Source organism: Amblyomma americanum, chromosome 2 (genome assembly GCF_052857255.1).
Source record: "Amblyomma americanum isolate KBUSLIRL-KWMA chromosome 2, ASM5285725v1, whole genome shotgun sequence".
In the NCBI taxonomy this organism is placed as follows: Eukaryota; Metazoa; Arthropoda; class Arachnida; order Ixodida; family Ixodidae; genus Amblyomma; species Amblyomma americanum.
This window is the reverse complement of record NC_135498.1, coordinates 73,836,337-73,853,450: the sequence shown is the minus strand read 5'-3', so window position 1 is coordinate 73,853,450 and position 17,114 is coordinate 73,836,337. Positions and strand designations below refer to the sequence as shown.

Here is a 17,114-nt window from a genome sequence, read left to right as displayed (position 1 = left end):
GGTCTCACGGTACGTGAAGAAAAAGGGCGCGCCCTTTTTTAAAATAATCGTTAATCGTCGCCGATGCTTCAAGCCAGGTTCTTGAGAAACACGTTTCAGGCTGAAGGGAATCCATATTCTTCTCCATGCCTCCTAACTTAATTTTTTTTTTCCTTGGCTGGCAGCTCAACGGGTTTGGTGCTTACTTTATGGTGCGTGAAGCTCTCTCGTTATGCGTACAAAAACCAGTATCAGACAGGCACGTGCGCGAAAGCGTCCAATTAAATATTCCGCCTGAGTTTTTAGCCCGGAACCCGTGCGATGGGCAGGGAACATGGAAAGGACTGATGTGGTAGTGTACCCTAATCAGGCACAACTTTTATTTGCATTGGTGTCACAAAGTGGCATCGTGAGTGTCTTGTTTCATTAACATATTCAGGTTTTCTGAGTCGTTTAACATATTCTATACGTTAAGCATTGTAATGCAGTTCTGTCTATTGTGCACACTCATAGAGAAAAGTGTGCGGAAAACATTGATTTCATTGTTGTCTCGTTGGTGCGTGTGCTGGCATTTTTTCGATGACAAAGATTGCTTGTTCGCTTCTCCTTGAATGATGTTTTCTACCTATTGATTCGATCACACAGAAATAATTTTTTCCCGCATACCAAGTCCCCACAAACTTCAACTATTATTATAGGCTTCCGCACACGTTGTAATAGTAGTTATGCTTTCCTCTGGCTGACCGCATAAAGAATTGGCTATACGTGTGGCTTTCTTGCTTGTATTTTTATTTTCTTGCCCGCAAGGTGACCCCTAGCACTGGAGAAGCCATGGTGGACTGGTTGTAATTGCTGTTTGTAATTTACTCTTTCGGTTGCAAAGAACCCCAGCATGGCCGAAACCGAATTCACCTTCACTGCGACATAACGACCAAGTAGTGGAGAAGTAAAGCGTGTTCGTGCGCGGTGTCCGAGGGGTAACGAAATTAGGAACCAAAAGTTAGTGTCCACGTGGGTCTCCAGTGTCCGACAAAAAGCGTATGAAAAGGGTCCCGACTGTGACCCGCTTCGTTCCAATATGGGGGGGGGGGGGGGGGGGGGGGGGGGGGGGGGGGGGGGGGGGCAAAATCTACTCCGAACACTCCCGGGGCTCTCAGTTGCTGATCGCAGCATATCTCTGTCGACAACCTCGTTCGTATTCATGTCGTGGTGAACAGAATGCGCTGCGTGTCCGCTCACTATACTTCCCTTCAATCTGGACATTTCGCTCAGTTTCAATATTCATCGGCTGTCTTTAATTTCAACCGCTTGCATGTAATCTTCCTGTACTCAAGCTGCAGAGCGCGAATTCCGGATTTGTGTATAGTGCCCTGTTAGCAGCCGTGACCTCGTATTCGGTGATTAATATGTAACGACGATTTTTATTTCACTGTGTGTGTGTGTGTGTGTTTTAGAATATATTTGAGGCTCTCACAGAACCTGATTTCTTGGCTCTTTCTGATCCACAACGGTGATCATAAACGCGCTAACGCAGGGTGTCAAACTACCGTCTTTTTTCTCGGTTCGGTAAGGTGTCCTCTCCAGAGCCGGAAGAGCCGGATGTCTTTCTTCCGATTCTAGCAAGGCGCTTTGCGTCGCTGAAAGTATTTCAATCGCCACTGGTATGTATTTATAGAACCTAAAGGAGGAACGAGAGTATCAAGGGAGATGTTTTGTTTCTGACCATCACACAAAAGTGTTAGAATTTCTGAGAAGCAGAGCGCTGGGAGACAGCAGCCGACAATGATGACACACAACTTGACTATCATCTTTTTTTCGAAGGCATGCAATCCGCTCCTTATATAGAGACAGAGAAAACCTAAGGGAGTGATACGCCCGCGCAAAGATTATCAATGCTGGAACAATGCAACAACCAAAAAATGCGCCGTCATTTCTTTATCGTCCCCCGTCTATTGATCTATTGACCCGCATGCTAAGTCTAGAAAGACGGTGAGGAGCAGGTGATTTAGCGTCTACCCCTGCCCTTTTTCAAAAATTTTTTTAGTATTTATTGACACTTGCTAGACTTAGGGCAATACAGGCACCCTTTCAATGCGAACCCTTCCATCATTTGAGGCTTGGTTCTTTCCATGCCTAGTCCTGAACATTTTCTCTGCCACCGAGAACAGGAGTAAGGCCCGGTCGCCAGACCTGAGTAACTCTGCGCTTGGTTTACGAAACAAATGTCCTCGCATGATTTGGTATCTTTTAACTATTAAAATTAACTATTAAAGTAACCAATGAAAATTTCCTACTGAACTGTTATCGCCAAAAGAGCTGTAGTTTTTACAGCGACAGCTGTAAGGCTCCCGTCCCTGGCATTCTTGTCGTCGTCGGCGTAACCGGTGGACGCATTAATGACACACCCACCGGTGATTAACACACTCACCTTTTATCACTGTCAACCTTTTATGCATAAGCCTACGGGTGGCTCTGTTGGGAACAGCCACCTACCTGTGCAAGGGTGCATCACTTGACCGCTGCACCAGTGCAATATGACATCACTGTATCTTTTCTACCTAAAAATATCCCCGAAACTAAATGTCTGAGCAGTTATCGCTGAATCTCGCCTTGCACACTCGTAACCGTCCTGTGAGTTTTTCTTATTCGGTATTTTTTTATAAAAGCTAAAGCCTTTATAGGCTCATGATTCATCAGCGGGGATGTTGGGAGAAAAGTGTCACGCTATAGATCTCAAAGCGATTACGTCATCGAGAAAAGTCCCCAGAGCAACTACAACAGTCTAAAAAATGTGGAAGCAGTTGCGCGCAGCCGCCATCAAAAGAGATAAGGTGGCATCGCAAAAAAAAAATGATAAAGCCGCGTGACTGATGAGCGTGTGACGCTATTGACTGGCGCCAGAATCGTTCGAGCGCAGCGCTCCCACGGCAATCTTGCCAGACGCCTCCTAAACGCCGATATGGAAGGATGCCGCCGAAACGCTATTTGGAGTCTTCAATCAACATATTCACCACTCATCATCGACACAAGCAGCAACACCACGCTAAAGCCTTTCGCCTCACTGCACTTTATGTCGACAAAGTACACCCTCCCCCCCCCCCCCCAGCCCCTAATTTTTTTTATGAACAACCTCGCAAATTTTTTTCGTATATTCTTCGACCTGTTGCACAAGTGGAGCATTAAATTCTTTTTTCTTATCATAGCTACCACTTTTTCCTAGTAGCATGAAATGTTTGCAGGTACAAGTTGCTTTTTTTCGCCTGCCATTTTTGGTACCATGCGTCTTTCATTTTTATCGCATTAGTGATACTGTAGTTATCCAGGGGCATATTGGATCGCTATAACGGCGGTTGGGATACGTTCCACACTAAGTGATAAAATCAGTTGAAACTTATATCGTTTAAAACAGGACGAACGTCGTGGTTTTCTTTTCCCGCATTGGGTAACTTAGAGAGATTGCTGAGGAGGTAAACAGAATTTTTTTTTATTTGTGGCCAGTACTAACGTCTTGTGAAACAGAGCACTTGATAGTGGAGATGCCGAGAGATCATCTGTCGGCCCGATCCGAGTGAAGCAAAGCATTATAATAAGAAGAAGACGGATGAGGAAATTGAGAGGGAATAATGACAGTGTTACATCTGTATACAACGAGTTGCGTATCTGTACTGATCTCCGCAGAGTTGGGACAGTGAGCTGTGTTACGTAATCCGCAGTTAGAAGGTATTAGGATGATTAGGAGAACGTTATTGTGGTCTTGGTTGAAGATGTTTGCTTGTTTTGTGTCAGGCGCAAGGCGCGGCTGGAAGAAGATTGCGTGGTTTTCTTTCATGCTCTTGCCGCGTTAGCTTATTTGCTCTCTTTATTGTTAATAAAAAGAAACAGAGAAAGAAAATCAACGCCCTGAAAAGCTGAAACTGAGAGGAAATGAAATTGCAGTGTTGACATCCTGGAGATCACTATCCATCACACACATATATTAATACGGACCTCTAACAATATACAATGTTTAAAGTACTGCGCGCACCTCATCCACATAATCCGACGAATCCGCCGAAAAAAAAAAACTTGTGGAGACAGTTAAGCTGTGCCGTAAGGGTATGACGCGATAGTGCAGTGGGTTAATTGCCATAGTTCCAGAAGGTCATGCCTACTTTACATTCGTAGATTCCAGGGAGTCCTTATCCCTCTCCTGGCGCAGTGGTGCAGCGTTTAAGCGACGTGCTGTTGTCCTGCGACGGCAGGTGCTCTCAGCGGTGGGCCTAGTGCTACCCAGGTTGATCTTCGCGAGGGCTTAATCAATAATTTAACTGCCACCTGCCACGGTGGGCACTTTCGCACTACCCGGTGGGAAGTTGTGATGACGCCTCAAGGTCACGTGACCTAGGTGGCCCGACTGTGGGCCACCTAGCTTGCAGGTGGACCACTTGGAAGGTACACGCTCGTGATTTTCCCTCACAACACCGACACCTACAACTCCGACACTGGATTTTCTGTTGCACGGAGCCTTTAACTTTGCTGCGATTAAAAAAGGCCTTATTGAAGAAAAAGCAAGGCAAATCGATGCCACCCTCTTTAAAAGCTGGATTTTGTATAGAGAAAGGCCTCACCCATAACATCAACATTTACACGAACTCGTGAACTGTGATCAGCGTGCAACGTTCTACACAACGCCGCCACGGAAAGCGCATATACGCTTGGGATCAAGGACTCTAAACGACGGACTTATGCCGCACCTTTGCCGGATTAACATCCTCAAAGAGAACAAGAATCAGCCCGTACAGCTGACGCCATTTAGTCAGCGCCCAATTGCTAATGGGGACATCACATACCCAAGCATACCAGAAAAATTGACGCGACACCTCTAATAAGGACGTCGTGAATCTCATGCAAAGCACCATGGCAGAAAGAAGATGTATATAGACGCACATAGGCTGTCCAAAATGCAGTTAATCGCGTAGGCGATATAGCTCTCTGACAAGCAAACGCAGTAAAACACACGGCTTGGCCATTTTTGCAAGCCCCCTATATAACCGTGCTATAAACCCACGCGGTAATATATGGCATAGAAGAAACCTATGTTCTTAACAAAGACAAGAGCACAATCATTAACTTCATTAACGGCTCATGCAAAGCCATATACAATACGGATCGCGAAATAGTAGAACGCCACCTGTTCATATTAATAGTATCCCATACTTGTAATCATAGCAATACGATCACCCTGCACTGAATGCTTGCTCATAAGCAGATGAAGAGAAGTGAGTTGGCTCGTTAAATAGCCCGCGAAATTAATAACCCAGTTCTTTCTATCACCTTTCCGAATAAAGTGTCATCGACCGACGCTATTACATATCAAGAGGAAATTGGCGTACATTTTACGCAACTTACCTCGGGCCCAGGATTCTATTTTTCGGTAGCGGAACCGCCTAACGTAAAGAAATCAACTTTCAGAGGATATTTTTTTAAAATGGATGTTCCATGAGAATATATTGTAACGCAATTCGAGGTCCCCGAGAACAGGAGACCTGATAGGTGTTCCCTGTCATGTCGAAATTGCCACTCTTGAGTATTCAGGTGGCCCGCCGTTTTCAACTCGGCTAAATAGGTGACTACTGCACACCTGCTGTCACTTTGTGGCTGAAATAAAGTAGTACGCAAAGTCGTTTGTCATTATATCCAAAGCTTAATGAAAGGTTCTCAAGCCATGCCATGACTGCTTCATAAACATCTATCAAACTGATTTAGTCATCTGCGTCCACTATCAGAAGCAGAAATGAGTGCACGTTGTTCACAGAGTGCGGAACAGTTGTCAGTCTCCTTGATATAAATTCCATTGATATTTATGGCTGTTCAGCGATACGGTAGTTTTTTAAATTTGTATTTATTTACCTTGAGGTGCCTCTTACAGCAATAAGCCTTTTGCAGTGTCCTAATTATGACATTGAAAGAGAAATGAGCAATACAAAGAAAGAGAAAAAGAGAGCAAAAGAGCAATTTAAACGCTGGCAACGAACGTGGCAATGAGTGGTCGAAACAGTTAACTGCTGAAAGGATTTCGAGTCTCAGTGGGCACAGCATATTTCGTCTCGGGAATATAAAATACAGATGAAGGATATTTGGACCACACGGTTCATAGGCCTTATAGGTATGCATAATTCGCTAAATGGGACTTAGTTTGAACGAAGTCGAGCCAAACACCAGACTTTGTCGAACGTAACGACAAGGCACCCGAAGCTTGATCAAAATTGCAATGTCATTACGTGTATTGAAGCATTTAAAGAGAAGGACGTGGTCCCATGATTGTCATGAGTTTTGCAAGTCGGTTAGTCCCGGAGCACAGTGGACAGCACTCTAAGCACCCCGGTAATGAAATCGAACGGCCCAATACATTTCTTGCAATCCATTTCTGCAGTTATTTGAGGGCTTGCAAAGAGGTGCGGATAATCGAGTTTCATAAAATGTTCTCGGGTCTGGCAGAGGGCAACACGCTATGCAGTATGTGCTACGTAGAACTCTTCAAACACGGTTCACCTTACAAGTGAAAGCTAGGCGAAAATACAACTTATTACCTAAGCGCACAAATATGTTGCGAATTCAAGGTATCCTCGCAATAGTCTGATTGTTCACAGCTTAAGAAAACTCAACGGGGTAGGTATTGTGCAAAATTTGTACAACAATGGTCTTATCTGTATTGAATTTGAACTTGTTTTACGAACACCACCTGTGCAGTCGGTTCACATGGTCTTGTATTAAAGCTGCAGTCACGGGTGATTAACGGATTATCTTTAGGTCGTCAGCGTACTGGGACATTTGAGAGTAAGGAACAATTTCGTAAAGGTCATTGATGAAGAGATTGAATAGGAAAGGCACCAAATTTGACCTGTGGGATTCCAAAATGTAACATTAAAAGGACGAGACTTTTGTCTGTCACAGCTCACACGGCTTCGTCTGCATTGTAGGTAGCCGACAAACTAGCTTCAACTGGGCTTGTCACGGATATACTTCAAGCACTTTTCAAAAAGAACGCAGTGGTCTACTACTTCAAAGGCCTGGCTGCAAACAAAATAAACAAAAGAAAACTGCTCACTGTGGCAGACTGCAGGAGCAACACTACTTATAAGTTTCACAACGTTAGTTTCACGGGAACAGCCTGTTCGTTAGCCCTGGTGAATGATGAATGGTCGTATTTGTCCATGAATGGCTATATCGAAAAGTTTAGGGATAGAGGCCTATAGTTGTCAGGAGCAGTGCGCGCTCCGACGTTAAAAACTAGTACTGCGAGAACTTCTTTCGAAGCGGCCGGAAAAGTTGGCCTAATAATCGAACATTCCAATATATATGGAGTAAAAGAGATGCCAGGAGATCGCAAGAACACTAAGCGATTAAAGGAGCGATGCTGTCAGCGCCATAGGATGTTTCGGATAGTACATGTCTGCGTAAGTAACACCTTATAGACAATCTCTGAGCTGCATTACTGAGTATGCACGGTTCGTTTCCAGAGCAGTGTTACTCTACGCGAACACAGAGGAGAGCTATAAATTCTCTGCCGTCAGTAACAATGCCGACGCTCGAAATTGATGTTCTGCGGGGAGCAGGATGCTTGGCTTCTGCTCCAGCAAAACGCCAGATGTTCGGCGGATATCGCTGAAAAGAAATAATTTTACCGCAAAACAACTAAGAAAGGACGAGGACAGAACACAAGACGAAAGAGCGCTACTCTACACTAATTTTTATTGGCAGAAGAAACAGTCATTTTACACGCTGATTCCCTGTACAAAATAATCGTTAATAGCCGTCGGTTATTTAAGAAGGGAGACTTGAGCAACCTGTTTCAGGCTGAAGGGAATTCATATTCTACGCAATCCCTCCTAACATTTTTTTTTTTGCTTCGCTTGCAGGGCTGCGTGAAGCTCTAGCGTTACGCGTGCTAGAATCAGTATCGGAGAGGCACGAACGCGACAGTGCGCAATTTAAAATTCCCCCTGATTTCTACACGGAAACCGTGCGCAGCGCAGTTAAAATTGCAAGGACGGGGGTGGCAGCTACCCTAATCGGATACAGATTTTCTTTGCACTGGTGTCACAAAAGTGGCCGCAATTATGAGTTTAATATCTTCTTTAATTAAACATGTTTAGGCTTCCCGTGTTTTTAGCATTCATGTACGGTAAGATTTGTTATGCAGTTCTGTCCATTGTGAGCACTCATCGAGAAAAGTTTGCAGAATGCCGATTCTCGAGAAAACAATAATTTCTGTGTTGTCTCGCTGATCAACCCGCTGCCATTTTTTAGAGGCCCGAGCGAACTTGTTCTCTCCTGCTTCAGTTCTGTTCTTGACCTCGTTGGCTCGAGCGCATAGCAATAAGTTATTTTCCGCGAACCGACATCCCGCAAAAATTTCTCCATGATTGCGCGTTCTCAGACCGGAGGTATTAGTCGTTAGTTTTTACAGTACTTACCACCGGATGCGGAAGAGGCAGTGCGTGTGGCTTCTTTGCGTGTATAATTATTTTCTTGCCTACAAGGTGACCCCTAGCCGAAGGAAAGTTAGTGTGCGTGTCGCGTTGGCTTTGTGTCATTTAATTTTTCTGTGGCAAAAAAAAACCCCTAAATCGGGAGAAACGGAACTGATCTTCGCCAAACTGCGACATGACGGCCAATCGCAGGAGAAGTGTGGTCTGTATATGTGCAAGGTGTTTGAAGGGTTTAGTGATTGGCGAACAAAAGAGAATGTTCACGAATGTCTGCGGTGTCCGACACAAAACCTACAGAGCGAGGCATGACTGTTACCCGCTTCAGGCCGGTCTTCTGGGCAGCAGAACCTCCGCCGAACATTCGTGGGACTCAATGCCGCCGAGAACAATGCATCTCCGTCGACAACCCGCATGCAATTCAGGAAGGTGATTCGCCTTCCAGAACCGCTGCGTGACATAGTGAATGGAATGTCGCAGTGCGCTCACTTTTGACTTCCCATCGATCTGAAATTTGCGCTCAATTTAACTATTCCTCTTTTTTCTTTACATTTAAATCGCTTGCATGTGCTCTGCATGTGCTCCTGCACGAGAATTTAAAAAAGCACACATATTACACTCTTATCTGCATTCACATCGCCTTCTTTAATTAAATGAAAGGCCCCTTTTGCTTCAAAGAATGAGTTTTTCCTCCGAGTATATGTTGTCTGAATTTGTGCTTGCGTCTCATTCACAAGGCCGAACATAAGCAACCTAACGGTGGGCGCCAAACTCCGCCATACTTCGAACTCGGCTCAGGAGGGCGCCTCACATTTCTCCGGAGCTGTGAAAGCTGGACTACGTTTTTTTTTTAATTCTTACAATTATAGTAAGACGCTTCGTGATACTGAAAGATTAATATTTCTATCGTTGCTAGAACGTATTAGCATGAAATGAAGGACGAACGAGCGGATCAAATTAGATTCCTTGTTATAACAAGTGGTCACACTTGCTAGACTAAAAAAAAAAAAACTAAAGCTACGCTGCCTTTGTGGACCGTTATTTCTCTTAATCCCTATTTTCTTGGATTATTATTCGTCGGAGTAATTTGCTTCGCCTGGATGTGGTCGGTGATAAGTGCGCGTCAGCAGTGACGGGCCCCTTTTCAATGAGCGTTAGTACGGCCTAAAATGAATATATTTTCTACTTTCCTACCTCAGCTGTGTGTCTCTACATTACCAAGGGCCAGAAACCAACCAGCGATCGTACTCCTGTTTAGTAAGAAAAACATGTTACTGCAGTGAGAAAGCTATACTTCTCACAGTGCCCCAGATTCTCACTGGGCAAGTTATCTAGCCTCGTCAGAGGGACAGGGCTTAAACCTATTGACGTATCCATTTAAATAAGCATGAACGCCTCTGTTGGACTTACAGTCTGCATTGCGCTTATGTAGGGTATTCCAGCGGCGCACTTTCCTGGAAGTAGAGAGAAAACTCATCGTAGCTACTAGGTTCCAGAGACAACACTTGCGCAGATATAGTCTTAGAAATACCTGCAAGCAATGTGGGCGCAAAGAATTTGCCCAGAAAGAAAGGCCTCCTCTTTAATCTGAGTTTTTGTTGTCTGGTAAGCGCTGATAGAGTGTTCTACACTACGGTGACGCCGAATGCAGTCGCAATGTTCCAAATGTACAGAAAGCCTGGCTAGTTGCGTACCGGGTGAACCAGCTGCGGATAAAAATCATTAAAGAAGACGTAATGTATTAGGCAAGTGTAAACATATGATGGCTGTTGAGAGTCGTGTGGCGTAATCTGCAGAATATTTTCGTTATCCATGTTTAATAATGAAACATTAAACATGAGGAGTTTTCTTTATAAGTATTAGCTTCAGGTAGAAACATAAATTCAGAAGTTGCAGAGTGCCTTAAGAAATGTTTGCGCTGACGTGGCGTTTGCGCAAAGCAACTTTTTTCCTCCCTTAAAGATAACTCGCGCCATAAAAAGGCTTTCACCTGAGACGGGCTGCTTCAACGTTCGTAGACGTGTTTCAGAAAACAACATTACTTTGATGCTGTGGCACTTATATTGACCATTCCCCGCCTTTAGCAGTTTTGTGATTGTCTGCCTGTTTGTCAGAAGCCGCTTTTGTGGCTGGCAGCTCACCTGCCCACCGGGTGCTGGGAAACATGCCCAGGTATAATATATACATACATGTTTAGCAACTTGCCCACTGTTTTGGGCGGCAGCTCATTTCATGATGAGAATCTACTCGCGGAGAGTAACCTGGGTCTCAACTCAACCCAAGAAACCCAAGTCGCTCTGATGACAGCTCCTCCATAGAAGGGCAGTGGCGCATTGCTTGACCGCTGCACCACTGAGCCTGGAGAGGGTAGAGAGGACCTCAGTGGGAGAGGATGGCGCGTAGGGATCTATTAATAAAGTTAATAATACCGCATATCTGGACATTAACCAATTATCGCTATCCGCACAACTGCCCTCCATAGACACTGGATATGAACCCCGGAACTGAAGGAAAAACCGAACTGCTTGGGCACCTAATTCGCATTTTGACTAAGTACTATCATCGGGCATCATGCTTTCGAAAATGTTTTCCCTGATCGGGATGTGCGTGTGCACCGGGCGATAGATACGTGCTGGGAGCTCGTATCGCTGTTGCATTCATATAATGCCGGTGAATAAAGCTTAGTAAATTGCAGCCAGCGGGTTTTTAAGACGAACTACAACTTCAGAAGCCAAAAATTTAAGTTATTATTTAGTCTTTGCTGATTATTTACGTGGAAACCGTTACAACCGTGGCTAAATTTAGCTCGCACTCCTGATATATGTTGCCGTCAAACGAGAACCCAGAGCCAACAGACATATAAACATGACAAATAATGAACTCCAGAAAAACGCTGCAATAGTGACCCTTCACAAGTGTAATTATCTGTTTCGCTAGGCGTACTTCAATCTCCGGCTGTTCCGTATCTCCATTCTTATAAGGAGCAGTTCGAAGCAGCTGCATTTTCTCGCACAACTATAAAGGTCATTTTTTCAAGCGACTCCTACATCCATCGTCATTAAATCATTGTGAAAAGTTGTCCCGAGTGATTTCTAGTGAATCATGTTTATTGGCTTCTTCCAGTGTTTTTCTGTTAACTTCTGAGTGACGAACGGATAACGTCGAAGAGATGTGAGTGCCGCCGGCCACGGCCTGCCTAAGGAATGTGTGCCAAGTGCAGCCAGTTAAAGCGCGAAATATTTACCCGTCCCTAACATTTACTGTGTTTGTTCGGTTGCAAAAGCCTTAAAAACTGGTAATTATCAAAACTGTTAAGCAGTCAGCATGTATCTATAGCCACTTGATTATTCAACGTGGCAAAGGACCCACACTGTAAAGCACGTTCTCACACCAGAACTGCAGTTCTGGTCCATAAATCCTGAACTACTTGGTGCCACTTTTCACCGATGATGTTCCCTGCATCGCCTCACGCTGTGTTGATATCGAAGCTTGCCAGATTGCCGGCTTGCAGCCTTCCGCCTTTTAAGAACGCTGCCTTCAAGATGCGCGTAGCTGTGTGGCCTGGCTTTTGAAACGCTCGGGAAACTTTTGCCTACACTACAAACTGCTGCGAACTGCACTACTTCTTATATGGTTCTCGAGGAACACAGTCAGGAGACACATCAGATCGCAGCCTCGCCGTATGGTCATCGCACGTCACCATATTCAAGCTCTGCTACTCCAACCAGACTTGACAACCGGCCCAGTTGTCTGCTACGCTGAGCGAATGCATATTTTTCTCACGGCCGTGTAAGCATGATTCCGTTCCGAAACGGAACGAAGATCGTCCTTTGATTTCCCGTTGTGGGTAATCTAGAGAATAATTGCTGAAGAGGTAAAGCAGATTTTGTTCATTCGGGGCCAGTACTAACGTCCTGTGAAAAGGAGCTTTTGATTGGGAGCGGTGGAGTGGTCATCTGTCTGCCTTATCCGAGGGAAGAAAATTATTCTAATAAGAAGGGGTATGATCAAGAAATTAAGAGCCGACAATGACACTGTTACATCTGTATAGAAGGCGTATATCTACCCTGATTCTGGAGAGCTGGGAGAGTGAGCTGTGTCACTCAATCTGTTGTAGGGATGCATTACAATGTATAGGAGAGTATTATTTTGGACTTATTATAGTAAGTGTGCTTGATTTATATCTTGTGCCAGTTGCAATTTGCAGAAAATTTTGCAGATTTTTGTGATGTCCTTGAAGCAATCACTTTTGTGCTTCCTTTGTGCTTAATGACACTGAAAAGAAAAAGAAAATCAACGCCCTGCAGAACTGAACCTATGAGGAAAGAAAATACCAGTGGTGATAATCCTGGCAAATGCTCCTATTCATCACAGACAAAATATCGCAATTCTAATGTTATACTTTGATCAAAATACTGAAGAAACCTCATGCTCATGGTCTGACGAATCCACAGCAAAAAAACAACAATAACAAAAACTAGGACACTGTACCCACAGCTGGCCTGTTCTTGCACGCTAGCAATAAAAAAACGTTAAAAATCCATGCGAAACTATGTGGCATATCACGAAAATGTCTAATGAATAAAGACAGCAACACCATCATCAACATCCATAATTACTCGCGCAAAACAATACGCAATATGGAACACGGTCTACTAGAGCCCCACATATTTATATTAATAAATAAGATTATGGCAGCCAAAGCAATAAAATCACTCTGAACAGGATACCTGGACATAAGCAAATGAAGAGAAGTAAGTTGGTCCTTCAAATGACTCGCGAAATTTACATTCGATTTCCCTATATGCCCTTGTGCAATAAAATGTTACTGATAAAATGTTAATGAGCAAATAGGCGCACACTACACGCAGCTGACCTCTGGCTCATGACACCATTCTTCTGTAAGGAAACCTTCGAACGTAAAAGAATGTGTTTCCAGAGCGCATTTTGAATTTTGATGGTCCATGAGAATATATTGTCTTGCACAAACACGTTCCCGAAACTAGGAGACCTGATATGCATGACAATGTCAGAAAGGGATGGCACCCATGGGGATGAAAATGTACCTCTTTTCTCAGCAAGGCTATGTGGGTGGCCACTGCAGAGTTCTAGTTGCCTGGGTGTCAACTAGAGTAGTACTCGAAGCCGTCAGTGAATACGTCCAAAACTTACTGAAAGGTTCCCAGCAATGTCACTAGTGCCTTACAAACACCTATCAAACTGATTTAGACATGTGCGTCCACTATCGTAAGCAGCCATGATTGCTTGTTGTTGTTCTTAGAATTGAGAAGAAACATTTGTAAGTCTCCTAAATGTAAATTCGCTTGAAATTTCTAAGGTGCAGCGGCAAGGTCGGATTTATTTTCTGTGTGTTATCATTTATATACTGGCCATTTTCTGCACTTTGCCGTTGTGTGTGTCTCCCTGTTTTTCTGAAGCCTGCTTCATGCCAGGCACCTCATCTGTCTCACACACACACACACACGCACACACACACACACAAACACACACACACACACACACACACACACACACACACACACACACACACACACACACACACACACACACACACACACACACACACACACACACACACACACACACACACACACACACACACACACACACCACACACACACACACACACGCGCGCGCACACACACGCGCACACACACGCGCGCACACACGCACACACACGCGCGCACACACACGCGCACACACACACGCGAACACACGCGCTCACACACACGCGCGCACACACACGCGCACACACACACCCACCCACACACACACACACACACACGTGTTGCGGGAATGCAATATGAACCGGACATTGTATATTTAAAAAGTAGACGGACACACGCTTATAACCATAACACCGTTTTACGGACGTTTCCATTGGGGGCCGGTCCACCTCTTTTAGGGCTTGCAAAGTGTTGAGGAATCAAGAATGCCATACATTGGAAGGATACCCAAGTTTCGGCACGGCATGGGTCCAGCACACGGCAGCCGGGCATGCAGGAGCACTTAGAACCATACATCCACGGTCCAAAATGCTAAACACGTGACGACTTCTCTCGTAGATCTCCAGAATGTAACGCGAAAAATGCAACTTTGAAATTGGACCACCTGGAGTTCTTTAACGCGCACTGATATCGCAGAGCACACGGGCCTCTAGAATTTGGCCTCCATCAAATATAGACCGCCGCGGCCAGGTTCGAATTCGCGTCTTTCCGGTAAGCAGCCGGGCGCCGTAACCACTAAGCCACCGCATTGGTCCTGATGTAAGTAGTATTATTTATTTATTTATTTGCTTATTTATGGCATAATGAAGGTCGTGCGGCCTAAGGAGAAGTGCATTACAGAAACTGATCAAAACATGAGCAATTTCACCAAAATGCAAACAGAACACGAACAACAGGAAATGACATGTAAAGGCAACAATAAGCTAAGAAAAGAAGCTAGGAAAAGACACTACCAATGGTCATTTACGAGGTAAAGGGAACGTACACACGAAGCTGGTAAGCTATTGAAATCACTGATGATTTGCGGAAAGAAACAGTGTTGAAATCTTTCAGACTATCTCTGGGCTGCATTACAAGTTACGCGCGCCACTTTCCAAAGTTGTGTCATTTCCTCTGAACACAGAAGAAAAAACGATGCATATCCTCACCAACATCTCTGAACCGTCAGTAACATTGCTTACGCTTGAAAGCGATGCACTGCAGGGAATGAGATGCTTGGCTCCTGGACCAGCAGACTGCGCAAACGGCGGTGAATAAAAAACCTGTTCCTAGATAATGAAACTCTGGCATTGGGGTGCGAAATATTCTTTTGAAGAGTAGTAGTTAAACGAAGAACCATATGCTTTGTACGGTCACCGGCACCTGCGTTTTGAGGCAGGAGTGCTCACTAATAGTATTCACTTCGAATTTCTCGATCGCAATCCGCGGTGTCTTATCGCCTATCATCTAAATCGGCTAATATTTGAGTAAACACTTAATGCATCTTTGCAGCTGAGCAGGTGAGATGTCGATAATCCACACACCTGGGAGCGTACCGAACATGAAAGTCGAAGTAATATTGTAATTGTTGTGTAGATTTTTTTTGGAGAATGCATAATTAATCACATTTTACGACTCATGATACCAAATCGGGCTTACTTCAAATACGCGCATTAATAATGTCGTCTGAGCGTTCTAGGTCTCCGCTGATTGAAAAACTGTCGGGACGCCTAACTCCTTATCACTGCGTCGTTCAATTGGCGAAAAAATGTTCACCTGTGGGGCGAAATCGTCATCTAAAGAACAAGACGACATAGAAATATACCTTATGTTTATAATAAGTTCCCGAAGAGTAGATCACCATCAGTGGACGCCATTTTAAAAAAATCCAGGCAGCAATTCTAAAAAGACCTAGTACTTGCCTGACGAAAAAATTGTTTTGCAACAGAGATGGGCATCCTAACAAGGGCGAGCCCTCATGAGGGCGTCCTCACCCTCACCTCATGAGAGTTTCACTCGGTGAGGTGAGGGTTAGGAAGGATGGGCGCATGAAAATTCATGAGGACGAGGGTCAGGGAGGAAAGGCATGGTGAGGTGAGGGCGAGTGAGGGAAGACGTGATGAGGTGATGGCGAGGGCGGGAAGATATGATGAGGTCAGGGTGAGGGGGGTCAAGATGCACTGTCTGAAGGCGAGGGTGGTGGCCCGGACCGTACTTCGGGATACGTTTTTGTCTGTGCAGCCCGTTATAAATTTGCATTTTAAAGCGCAAGTTCTTAGGGTGAAGGTTCATGGGGAAAACGTAGTTTCCGCAGTCTGGAGGTACACGAGACGAACACGACAGCCGGTCAGCCGCACGGCTTCTCCATCGCCGCGGTGTACTAAACCGCAGACAATGCTATGCCGACAAAAGCGCTCTTGTAACTCAAAAAGCCTATTTTAAAAAATTGTTCTAGTCTTAGGCGGAACACCCTGTGTAGTGCGCTAACAAGGAGGCAGTGGTCGGGCCGTGCGGGTGGCCGCCGGTTCACCAGGAACCTTGGCACCGCAGTCAACATTTTCATTATCAGTCCCGAGTCTGTCAGATGATCAGAGTGTAGAGTAAAACATGTAGAAATCACACCTACGAAGGAATGCTGTTGAATTTTGAAGTTCTAAGTCTTGCTTCCCGGAACGAATTTCGAAATCAGCTCAGTGAGGTTTCAAAGAACTGCCTGAAGCGCAAAAATGCTTCTACGAAATTCCACTGACAAATCAAAGCCTGTTGGCGGCGTAGGTGTAGAAATTTTTCATTTGCACAGTGAGTAGTTTAATACAGTCGTAATCTTCTTTCTAATTTTTATTTTCATCTAAATTTCAGTATAAGAAAGCGGTGCCGTAATGTGGATGTGCAAAGCCAACCGTTGTAGTATTAAAAAAGAAATAAAGCAGCAGCCTAACCATCTTGGTTACAACCTTCTTACATACAACCTGTTACAACCTTGTTGCATACAACCTGTTACAAACTGTTACCTTGTTACAACCCTGTGTTACAACGTACCTTGTCGAACACTACACACCTGGCTGCAAGCGCATGACTCAATCTTCTGTTACTAAACTGCACAGGGCAGCGAAATGTGTTTCGAGAACGCATTTTGACTTCGAAGTTCCTTAGACCAAGA

At 44.7% G+C, this 17,114-nt stretch overlaps 1 protein-coding gene across 1 annotated transcript in view; it reads right to left on the bottom strand.

The window, feature by feature from the left end:
* LOC144119765 (uncharacterized) overlaps positions 1–17,114 on the bottom strand; it is a 47,668-nt gene that overhangs the window by 14,512 nt on the left and 16,042 nt on the right. The window lies entirely within an intron of this gene.